Below are 12,061 nucleotides of genomic sequence, written 5' to 3' on the forward strand. Positions count from 1 at the left end.
AATTCTAAACCATCTTGTCCTGTCGTTTCTGTACCAGCAGTTTTAGAAAGGAACATTTATTTGCGGTTAACGTAAAACATGTTTTTCTTGCTCAGAAAAGTTTTATGAGCTCAGTAAAACTCATTTGAAATGAGCAGAAAATTGCCATTGTCTAGCATATCCACACGCTAAATATTTCTTTTCGAAACATAAGTTAATTTGCGCCAAACATTCCATTTCCCAAAATTCAACACCCCTCGATTTCCTCATTCCAAAGCCTACTGTTGCTATCCCCGGACTTCTTTGTCACTTTGCCTCAGTGTTTGTTGTTTTTGACGTTTCCGTTATCCAGCTACCAACGAACTAACGAAATTACAGACTCATGGATTCATCATCGGCTTTTTTCTACACTTCTCTCATCTGCTGATGGTCTCCACTTGCTCGAAGAACGACGTGCTAATCCAACCTGATGAATGAGGATATCCATCACTCGTCACTCCACTCCGACTGTCATTGAGCCCAAGTTTTTCTGCCTATCGGAGATATTCTTCTCCTTCACCAGTCAGGGAACGAAAAAAAAAACAAAAGAACTCACCACTAGCCGGTGGGGCCTGAGAATAGGCAGCACAAACGGATTAGCACCAAAGTTTACGCTAGGAGAGCTTTGGGGTGAAAATCCCACACCACATGTAAGCAGCTTACTGCAATTAGTCTGGAAAACTTCGTTTGATATCATATAAATAGAGAATATGCACATTGGAAAACATTACGAGCGTCTAATGGAGCGGAAAAATACTCCCTCGTTTCTATATACCCGCAAGCTATACTATATTTATTTAGTAGTAAAACATCGTGATAAACTTTGGTACCGGAAGTACTTCTAGCACTGGAATCAATTGATTGATGAGCATCAGCTGACACACGTTACAACTGACAGCAGGCCTGCCAGGTCATTATTCATCATATTACCGATGCTGATGCTGATGATGTCCCCCACCCAGCCTACTCTGCCTCGGTGAGGAGTGAAAAATTGTTAACACTCTAGGCCGAAGTGCAGCTGCGAGCACAAAAGACTCCTCCCGGGCTGTGGACAGGCCAATTAACTCGATGGTACTTGAAATTCTGTCACCGGCACACACAACCACCGGTCAGTTGTAGAGCGGAGTGAAAGCCAGCCGTTGACCAAGTAGTTACGCATACGCATTCTCGGCAAATTGTGTGTCAACAACATCGGTTAGCAGTTGGAAAATATTTAAAACAATCGCACTTATCATTCCTCTGATGACGGGTGCCTCTTGCCGTCTCCGATCCTCTGACTCTCAAGTAAAACATTCACTATCGATCCATCTTTGAAATGGCCATCATAAAATTTGTCCCATTCTCTTCACGCTTCTTGGAGGAGTAAAAAACAAAAGACAAGAAAGAAAAAGGAGGCGTTTTTCCACCAAAAAATGTATGAGAACATGGACTTTTAGTGATACATCTTGTCATAATATCGTGAACTGTTGTCTTTATGGGCCCCATAAAGCATAGCCACAGGCGCTACGAGGCGACGCTAGCCGCTTTATGGTTGTTCCCATTCCACCCCACCAACGCTTGCTTTGTTTGGCCGAGCGGAGAGCCCCTTTGAATAATGCACCCCGTATAGTGAATGTGGCGTAAATCTGTGTTGTATAAAGTTAAATTTATAGACAGTAGTTCACTAGAAATAGATGAGAAAATGAATCTGAATGACGTTTTTCAAATTAGGCATATTCCGGGGCCCAAATGTTGGCAAGAATGTGATGCAGAATTCAAAGTTGTCTTTGCCATAATAGACCGAATTTTTAGTCACGTTATATTCGTTATGACGTTGAAGTGGCAAAAGGTACTTATTACTCGCTTTGCATCATTTCTGAAAGCTTCGCAAAATTGAAAAAGTGGCAGCACTGCCGAATCGCCCGGACGCGATTGTGTTCAGGGATGCCATTATGCCAGATTTATCTGGCACAGCCAGAGTTTTTTGCAGTTTCCAGACAAAAAGACAAACCTTTCATTCTGCCAGATTTTTGAATTATAGAAGTGTTTGCACTCACATTTTGGACATATTTTCCCAAATTTATTAAAAATCTATGGATAAATTTTGATGATTTGTCTCTGTTAAGTGACAGATTTTGCCAGACATTTTTAGTGAAATAGAGTGTGGGTAATTGATAATATAAATTAGCCATCCACCCGAATTTTTATTCTGTCGAAAAAAGTGTTGGTTTGTAAAATGATGGCGAGACTAGTGCGATTCTGCCTAGATATTATATTGCAACTTCCAATAATTTTGATATGCACCTGAGTGATGCTAGCTACTAAAAAGTATACCCATTCTCTCCGCTTGGCGTTTGCAGCGCCATCTGAATATGACTAATTCATCACTTTGGTTATCGATGATAGAGGAGATATTCGCCGAAATGTCTTCAATTAATTGATTAAGAGCTGGACGTTGCACAGTGGTCCCAAAGAGCAAAAAGGGGGTTTTTTAGATAGCGTCAAAACGATTGACTTTAGCAATATTATGTCTTTGAGAAAGTTTCTTGAAGTAGAACTCCCCTTCTTTCTGTTTTATCGGATTGATGATTAATCCCCTTAGTAGTGAGTTACGAAATTTATTTTCTTCAATAATTCAGATAGACAAATACTTACTTCAGCAAAGTTGTAGAAAAACTCGTTACAAACATTTTATCTGCAGACTTCAACTCTCTAACTTTTGAGCTTTTTGAGATATGGGACATTATTTGTAAAAGGCCCTTTAAAAACTGTTTTTTCATCATAAGTTTTCTTCTAGATTTTTTCCATTATATAAATGTTCTAGAATATTGTTTGGACTATTAAACTGCTTTACTTTGCCGAAGACAGAAAACTTGCTATCGCTAGTACGTGTGGAGATATTCACATTTTTTGATTGAAAATAGCTCTTTTTCTAATGCCGATAACTTTTAAACGGGCAAAAACGGGCAAACCACTTTGTAAACAAATTAAAGTGCGAGAAAAGCACACCAAATTCTGGAAAAATCAGATCTCCCCAAGGCGGCCCTCTGTGGAAATACTAGAGCTGAAGTTTGTCACATTCCGTCATTAAATGCAATTGCTTACTCGCCGTTTAGTTGCACTTACGCCATTGTTATGAAGTAGGCGCAAGGGAATTGTCAGTTTCCAGTGTCAGGCGTATGCATTGAGTTTTTGAACCACTGTAACTTTTGGCCCAATCAAACAGAAGTTAGGATAATACTTAAAAAACACACTTTAAAATTCACAAAAAGTTTTTAGCGAACTTTCAAGCTGCTAAAGCTTTAATAAAACTGCTTAACCCGCTATTAGAACATAAAACGTATTGCAAAATTACTTAAAACGAGAAGCTTTAGCAGCTCCTTTATATCAACTTTTGGTTGCTTGGGTATTTACTCAAGACGTGCTTACAAAAGTAAGAAAGGCTAATTATTGCGACTTTAACCCTTTATTTCAAAGCTAACAGTAATATATAGCGATGTATTTAATGCCGGAACAGCTCTAGTATAGACAAACTTCAGCTCTAGTATTTCCACAGAGGGCCGCCTTAGGAAGATCTGATTTTTCCAGTATTTGGTGTGCTTTTCTCGCACTTTAATTTGTTTATAAAGTGGTTTGCCCGTTTTTGCCCGTTTAAAAGTTATCGGCATTGGAAAAAGAGCTATTTTCAATCAAAAAATGTGAATATCTCCACACATACTAGCGATAGCAAGTTTCCGTCTTCGGCAAAGTAAAGCAGTTTAATAGTCTAAACAATGTTCTAGAACATTTATATAATGGAAAAAATCTAGAAGAAAACTTATGATGAAAAAACAGTTTTTAAAGGGCCTTTTACAAATAATGTCCTATATCTCAAAAACCTCAAAAGTTAGAGAGTTGAAGTCTTCAGATAAAATGTTTGTAACAAGTTTCTCTACAACTTTGCTGAAGTAAGTATTTGTCTATCTGAATTGTTGAAGAAAATAAATTTCGTAACTCACTATTAGGGGGATTAATCATCAATTCGATAAAACAGAAAGAAGGGGAGCTCTACTCCAAGAAACTTTCTCAAAGACATAATATTGCTAAATTCAACCGTTTTGATGCAATCTAAAAAACCCCCTTTTTTGTTCTTTGGGACCACTGTGCGTTGGTGAGATCGTTCCATGTAATTTATAGACTCATACATATTATTAATCGAAATATTTAACTTAAGCTTAATTCATGCCAGTGTCAAAAATGTCATTTTTCATTCTGAAAGTGTGAATATATTACACGTATCCAAACGTTACGTGAATGCATTCGTTCTGGGCTTATTACACATGAAGGCGATCTCAGAATGTGTGCGACCAGGCATTCTAGAAATGGGTTGTTAGATGTATAATAGAGCTATCACCTTTCATTGCCAGGGCTAAAAATGGTTGCATCTTCAGATGAAAAACTTAGGGGAACCCGGGGCTTTTAAGACAGTGGGGGTAATTCGGACCCGCTCGATGTCTCAGAACATAGCAAGACTATCTGACTATCGTATATATTCGTGGAACCGCTAGTCTGAAACATTAATTTTGAGAGTTGAAGTTGATTCTTTGTTCTTTGTAGAAAGGAGTTGGAATAATTTTTGTTTGGGCAAAAACACAGATATTTTTGAGACGTTCACCACTTTTGTGCGATATGAACGTACGGGGCTATTGGGACCCCCTATTCCGTCCACCATCGTTCATCGTCTTGCGGCTGCGAATACCATTGCACACGCTACAGAAAAGAAAATACATGGGCCACCAATCGACAGCTGTGACATACCAGATTAAGTTTTTGTAAAGCGATTTATTTTTTTTGCTTCCTAAGGAGTGTCTCTTGTAACTAATTCACAGGTAAACATAATTCCATTGTAAAAAAATTAAAGAAAAATGATGGTCTGAATTGCCCCGTAGGGAGATAGAATTACCCCTACATTGTAAAATGGCATCAAAATGTAGCTGATTTTTCAAACTAACAATTAGGACTTTAGATCGGTAACTTTTTTCACATCTATCCACCTAGAAGGGCGATTTGTTTAAGTAGGTCCGAATAGCCCCGGGTTCCTTTATATGTATATCGATGAATAGTTGCAAGTCAAGCGTCTGAAACATTTTTGTCAAAAAAGCGAAAAACGTTTCAGAGTGAAATTGAACGTTCAAAACGATGCTTTTATTTGTAAACCTTCGGTCTACCTTCTCATCCCGCCTAAGTTGTATGCAAAATATTGTTCCATTATTTCTATTAACAAAACCAACAATTCTATCTACTGCTTTGTTGCTAATCCAGTACACAAACTGTGTTGTCCTGTTCCCGAAACTGCGCAGTGAAAAAGGAGACTCTGCGGTAGGTACCATTGCGATTTGAACTAGAATCAGACTTACAGTGCGCAGGGTGGAACAGTTACTAACGGTGAAAATGAAGATTATCCTCAAGGTTAGATCACGCGCGTTATGTACCAACGACAACTTTCAGAAATTTAGCTGAGCCAGCTTTATTGCGAAGAACACCAAGTAACTTAATATCAAATAAAACAATTTTTAAGACAAGATTTCCGCATATATGGAAGCCGATAAAATCGAGGTACGTCTACATGATTTGGTACCGTGCACTAATTCGGAGTTCGTTAAAGAAATCATGGCGAGATATGGGGAAGTGGAATCCGTTACGAATGACGTTTGAAGAAGTTTTTGCTCACATTCCCTTCTCACCACGCTTTGAAATCAAATCAACAGTGATCAAATACCCCAATCAGATCCCAATCTGCGCTATTCTTAGTAAGATTAGGTACTAAGTCGGAATTTGTTTTTTTATAGAATAATATTTAACCACAAAATGAATACATGCGTGACGAAGGCCACAATTTTTTTATGTCGGTGCACAGATAATAAAGGAAACCAATTCAAAGGTCGGATAAATTGATTTTCCCGGTGGTAAATACTATGAAATTTAATGTAAAATCGTTGTAAATATTTGGCTGATGTTTTGAAACATGAACAGGCTAGAAATATTCCTCGTCAAAAGCCAATATTCTCGGGATTTCAATACCGGAACTACCGATACCACAACCTTAAGCACAGCACAATATAGTGATATATCGTAAATATTTTGCTCGTAGAACTTATATTACTTTATATAGTGGATATTTTTGCCAACACAACCAAATTTTGATACAATGAAGACCCATTTTTTTCATCCCCTTGCTATATTTTGGGCTGACAAAATGTGAACATTGACACAATCGGGACATTCGTTTTCTTTCTTTGTAATAAACAAGAGCTGTTAAAATATTCTCCCAAAATTTTCCTTAGGAGTGTTTTCCAATGCAAAATTAAATAAGTAGTTTTTTTTTTTTCATATTTTGCTTCTTTACGATAAGAAAAATATGCCCAACATAGGATTTACTCCAATTTGTCTTGGTACGACTGCTAAAGTCCTTTAGACTTATTTTTATTGTAGACTTACAAACTCGGAGGCAGACAAAGTCGGGTTTTTGATTACTGAGAACGTTATGAAAATTTAAAGCCATAGTACTCAAGTGATGAAAGCAAGGATGTTAAATATACAGATCGGGAAACTAGAAGTTGCATTAGAAACAGGCTTAAAATTTTACGGATTAATCTTTTGTCTTCTGCTAGCAGGAGTCGAGTTAAACACGTTCTCTAAAATTGTACTAATGTACACTGCAACGCGGAGCATTCTGGGAACATGCATAATGCCGTGAAAAGGTTTCTACCTGTGGCGTGTGTCTCAGGCTGAGAGCGACCGGTGGCGAACAGGGCCCCGCTTCGAATAATGATCTGTAGAAACGTTATTGATGCGCGGATCGAAAACCCCGTTTAACACAATAAAATATTCAAAAAATGCAAAGAAAGAAATCAAAATTTTGAAAATTTTGAATGAGAACCTCCCTTTAAGAGCCACAAAACCCTAACTTGAAAAAAGAAATCATTGGACATTTACAGTTAGAGATATATTCATTGCTTATTTAGCAAAGTTACTTCTATTTTACTGTTTTATAACTTTGTATAACCTTGGATTGTCCTAATCACAAGCATCGCTCCAATTTTTCTAATAAGAAAAAATCGCCAACAAACACAAATTTTCCCGAATATATTATGGATCAAAAACTGACGGTTTAGGCGTAAACAGTTTTGTCTTTCTATATACTGCTTTGAGATCAAAGTGCAGTAGAAGTTATAAAAGATCTACATCACAAACTTATTTTGATCAGCCTCCTTTTGCGATGTGATGTTAGATCTACCTGAATATTCGGGTAAAACGCTTAATATGATCATTCCTAATATCTACAATCGATTCCTTTGAGTTTTTACAATAAAAATACTAATTTTGACCAACCACATTTAACCTCCTTCCAAGTTATACAGTTATTCTTGAAAGTAAACTCCACAAAAAGGGACATTGAGGCAACTTGAGCAGGAGAACGAATCGTGTAATCATTCGCAATACCTGAAATCGATTCCCGAGATATTTTCACATTGGTAACACACATTTTAGAGGACCACTCTTAGCCTCCTTTCGAGTTATTGCCCTGTCCCGTTTCACAAACAGTTTTTGTCCTCCGTGCGGTGCTATAAAACTGTCGACAGCTCATACTTCCGCATACAAGCGCAATCCAATAGTGCCGAACGGTGACCCTGTGCCATCGATCGTTTGGTTTCGATTCGCTTCCGCGTAATTTGAAACCAAACCTAACTTCTTGCAGTTCTACCTTCTACAACGCGAAGCCACCCACACGGGGGGGGGTAGACATGGTCCTATGCGACGATTATATCGGAAAAATGTGAAATTTACCACCCGCCTGCCAACGCTTCCCAGGTGTGCATTAAATTTTCATTAGGGATCTAAATTTTCCCTACATCAAATGGGGGAAGCACTTTCTTGGAACATTACCTTCTCTCCCATGTGTATTGGTATCACATACAAGCCGATATTCCACCTGCCCGGAATGGGAGGTCGTCCTGGCGATGTTTTCGATCGATGTGGGAAGAGGTAAAACGGAACTTTAGCAGATATTTGCCTCGATTTAGCACTAAATCTGGAGTGTTAATACGAAACAATTTTTATCAAATTATGATCATTGACGATCCTATAATGATGATTTTTTTACCATTACAGATTCTTTTTAACCCATTGTCCCCTAGAGCTGCGCCAGGAAGAATCCGTCCAGGCCACGAAGCAAATAAACCACAGTCGCGTAGTCCGCACCCGCTTGCCGGTGACCTGGTGGGTGGTAGTTACCAACCGCTGATTCTGTCAATGAGTGTTGCAGGTTCCTATGGTGAACGCGAAATGAGCTGATATAAAAGAGGTGAAAATTGAACAATTTTTCCGGCGATTTTTTTTTTACTTCACAGTACTATTAGCCTGTCTGACTCAAGTGAAGTGTAACCTCAGTGCGGCGGGATTTTTTTGCATGACAACTGCGCCCTGCACGCGCTGTGCACATTTTCCATGTTCTCAGTTTCAAATCGTGACAATTCGCTGATTTCGAAATGTTGGCTTTCGTCGCTGCAATAAAGGGTGTGTGTTTTTTAAATGTTCCATGAGAAATTAGCCTCACACCCGCGGGGGTAACATGTTAAAATGTGCTGACTTGGTTTTTCGAGTAGTTTTCTGGCGTGTTATCTCAGTAACGAGATCGAATGGAGAGAGAACTCGTGTCACGCCAGTTAATTTCCCAGCTGTCACGAGCTTCACGGGGATTGCGGACGAGCCAACAGACACAGTCATAGCGGTTGAAATGAGGTGCAGTAATTAAGGTTCTGAAAATGTCCATGCGGCGAAACGGGGTGGATTGAATCGATCGTTGTGGAACATGCAGTGCCATGCATAGGTGATGAGATTTGCAACAGTAGGCACTGATTTCCAGTGAAACAATGTTACAAGTGACTCAAGGTAACGTTGTTGTAGAAACAGGATCTGTTAACCGGTTTAACAATACGTTCGTGCTAAAAGTACAACCACCGTAGGTGCCACGTAATTCCAAACTTTATCGTCATCCAAGCGGTGGTGGTGCTCTGCTGTCGGCTACCGGAACTGTGTTGTTGGTAATGAATTGCAATGCAACACCCACTTTGGCAGGTTGTTGTGTTGCGTTCTGCAACCCGCACACTGGACTTTCCATCGACCGTCGAAGGGGGGCTGGCACTGTTTTACTGGCCAATTACTTTGCTTGAGTCATTGGAGGGTGGTGGAAGAGAGGTCAGATAAATTGTAATTGTCGCTTTCCGGACGGCCGGCAATTCGGGCAATAATGTTGTTACAGTCCATTACTCTCGCTAGGATAGGAACTAGGCAGACCCTGCACGCTAATCCTCAGTGCTTGCGTTGCACTATTTTGTGTCTCCTTTGCGGGAGTTCTTTCCCGCTTGCTCTCACCCGGAGCCCATTGTGTGCTTTCCTGAACGTGACGGGAAAATCCGGGCTAATATTTGAGAGACTGGCGATCGTGACAGATTTATTTGAAACATTATGGGGTTATTAGCTTTTCCGCTTCCATGCAAGTGGGATTTTTTTTTTGAGGCAAGCACAACAAATTGCATGTCGGTTCGGTTGGCACTGCCAGCCATGGTTAAAAGCTTTTTGATCGATTGGCTTTCGTGATTTTGGGTGCACTTTTTCCACTGACTGTTCGTGCCGTTGTGGGTTACGGAGTGTGTTTGTGTGTGTTTTAGCCTTTCAGTTGGTTTGCTTAACCAACAGACACTGACTGACGAAGATGATTACCTCCGGTTGGTTCGACGACTCGACGAGGTAAGAATACGGTTGCGTGATCGTTCTCAAGTCGAAACTGTCTGGTGCTCAGGCTGTCACGTTTCTGTTTGTATTCTAATCAAATCTGAAGTTCTCCAGTGCTATTTCGCTTCGTTATCGACGTAAAAATATGAAAAAAACGTTAACCTTTCGGTGGCGGTACTTTCCAAGCGAGAGAATTGAATTTTCCTTTATGCACCACTTCTACAGATGCTATCCGGGAAACTGAACCGAAAAGTGCACTCATCAACAATGCATGCACCAATTATCATAGATTTTTTTTTCGTTTATCTTTCCCAAATCCCGACACGAAAATCCACTATATCCAGACCCGCTTCTCAAGTGCTTGTGACTACAAAACAACATCTTGCAATCACAATTCCATGTGCAGTTTCTATCTTTCGATTGTTACCTAAAAAAACAAAATGAAAGTAAACAAAGATAGACTCTCATTTAAAAATAGAATCTGTTCAAAAATGAAAGAAATCAGGTTTTCCAGCAAAATATTTATTACTTACGGAACACCACGCTTAACTGGGTGTTTGCTCAGGAACACACATCGTGTCTCCGTTTTTTGGAGCTAGCGTCAATCCGACGATAGCTTGGTCCTGTCACTAAGTTAGTGTCGGATTCTGATGAGACGAAGTCGAAACGCAAATTCCATAACTGTTTTAGAAAATATTTGAGTTAACAGTAATGCCGCTGTTTTCTCTTGGAAAAAACAGCTTGTAACAGTAGTAATATTTCCAAACCATAACTTAATCGGTTTTCTTTTTAAAACTTTTCAAAAGGACGAGTTGTACACATAAATTGAAAACCACATTTATGTGTATACACCTTTTTCATGAGGTTAGTTCCTTCGTGATCTTTTTGAGCAGCATTATCAGAGAAAAAATATCACTATAAAGCGATAAAAATTGAATTTTGCGATAATTAGCAAAAGTACCGGTTTCATGACGGTCCCAAACTCCACAAATAACGATAAAAAAAAATTATTTTCCTGAAGGTTGACACGGTTTGATACGTTAGCACAACTGAGCCGTGGATCTTTTAAGTTTTTAATAAAAAAAATACAAAGAGTTTCTGTCTGCCAGATCTTGTTGATGCAGTTTGATGCTGCGTGTTGAGAACCTTTTCGTTGGCGGTGTAACATTAGTTGCCTTATATTCAATCTGCCTCCTCTCGCGTTATCGTTCAAGTCCATACCATCATCGGTACTGTTTTCTTGCTGTTCACGGTCAGAGGTTCTTATTTGTTTCTTGTTCTTACGGGTCGCTGTTGCAAATCCGTCTTCTTTACTAGTGATGCTAGTTGTTGATTTGGGAGCGGTTGTCGCGATCGTTGTCCCTTAATTATTGGTAAATTAGGTCGTTGTGTTTGGTTCATCTGCTGCTTGTTAGAGTTGGCTGTAGTAGATGAGTTTTGTCTAGTTGCTTCGGCGGATGTTTTTCTGTAGTGGGCTGTGTGATTACCGAAGTGGCATGTTGGGGTCTGCCCAGGATATGTGATCAGCATTGTTTGCTTGTAGGTTACGCTACCCTTCGGTGATTTGCATTCGATGGTCATGCAAGAAGGCATTGGATTAGTCAGTCGCATCCTCAAAATACGAGCGCCGTTGAGAATACCGGTGGAAAATATTCCCTTAGTGTCATTCGTAATAGATTCCACTTTGCAGTTTTCCGTATTGCGCCATAATTTGTTTGATGTCGTCTTCCTTCGTGCGCGGTGCCAAATCATGGATACGAACGACCACCATGCCATTTTTCATATACACAAGGATATTGATTCTGGTGTTGTTAAATTCGACCTCATGTTTGCGATAATCAAAGCACAGTTTTTGACGTGGTGTAGCTGAATGTACGTACCTTCCACGATATAAAAAAATCAATTTCAACTAGTTGTTCCACCTCCTCAACTGTGGGTCTAACACGAGTTTTCTCAAAGTCGATCGAAACCGTATTATCCCATAGCGTGGGCTGGGCACATTTATTTTATTTGGCAGACTTATTTCACTGCGCAGCCGGACAATGATACAATACTGTTTGTGCACTGGATATAGAACAAAGGGCTGGCTTGCTTCACTGGTACCTATAGCCTGCTAAAGCGTAGCAATTATATACTTCTGCTTTGTGCGAGATCAGATGATAAACTGATCAAAAGCATTTGATGGCTTTCGGTGAGGTTTTCGTGCTTAGGTGTCTTCAGCAATGTTTCATGAAACGGACTGATTGTGGAATGGTGAAAAAGGAAAGAAACATTTCCATAGTCTTGGCTC

At 39.5% G+C, this 12,061-nt stretch overlaps 1 protein-coding gene across 9 annotated transcripts in view; it reads right to left on the reverse strand.

Annotated features, from left to right (window-relative positions):
- Positions 1–12,061, reverse strand: part of LOC131676612 (neurexin-3) — a 252,382-nt gene that overhangs the window by 55,776 nt on the left and 184,545 nt on the right. The gene's annotated exons all lie outside the window — the stretch shown is intronic.

Source organism: Topomyia yanbarensis, chromosome 1, assembly GCF_030247195.1.
Source record: "Topomyia yanbarensis strain Yona2022 chromosome 1, ASM3024719v1, whole genome shotgun sequence".
NCBI classification, from domain to species: Eukaryota; Metazoa; Arthropoda; class Insecta; order Diptera; family Culicidae; genus Topomyia; species Topomyia yanbarensis.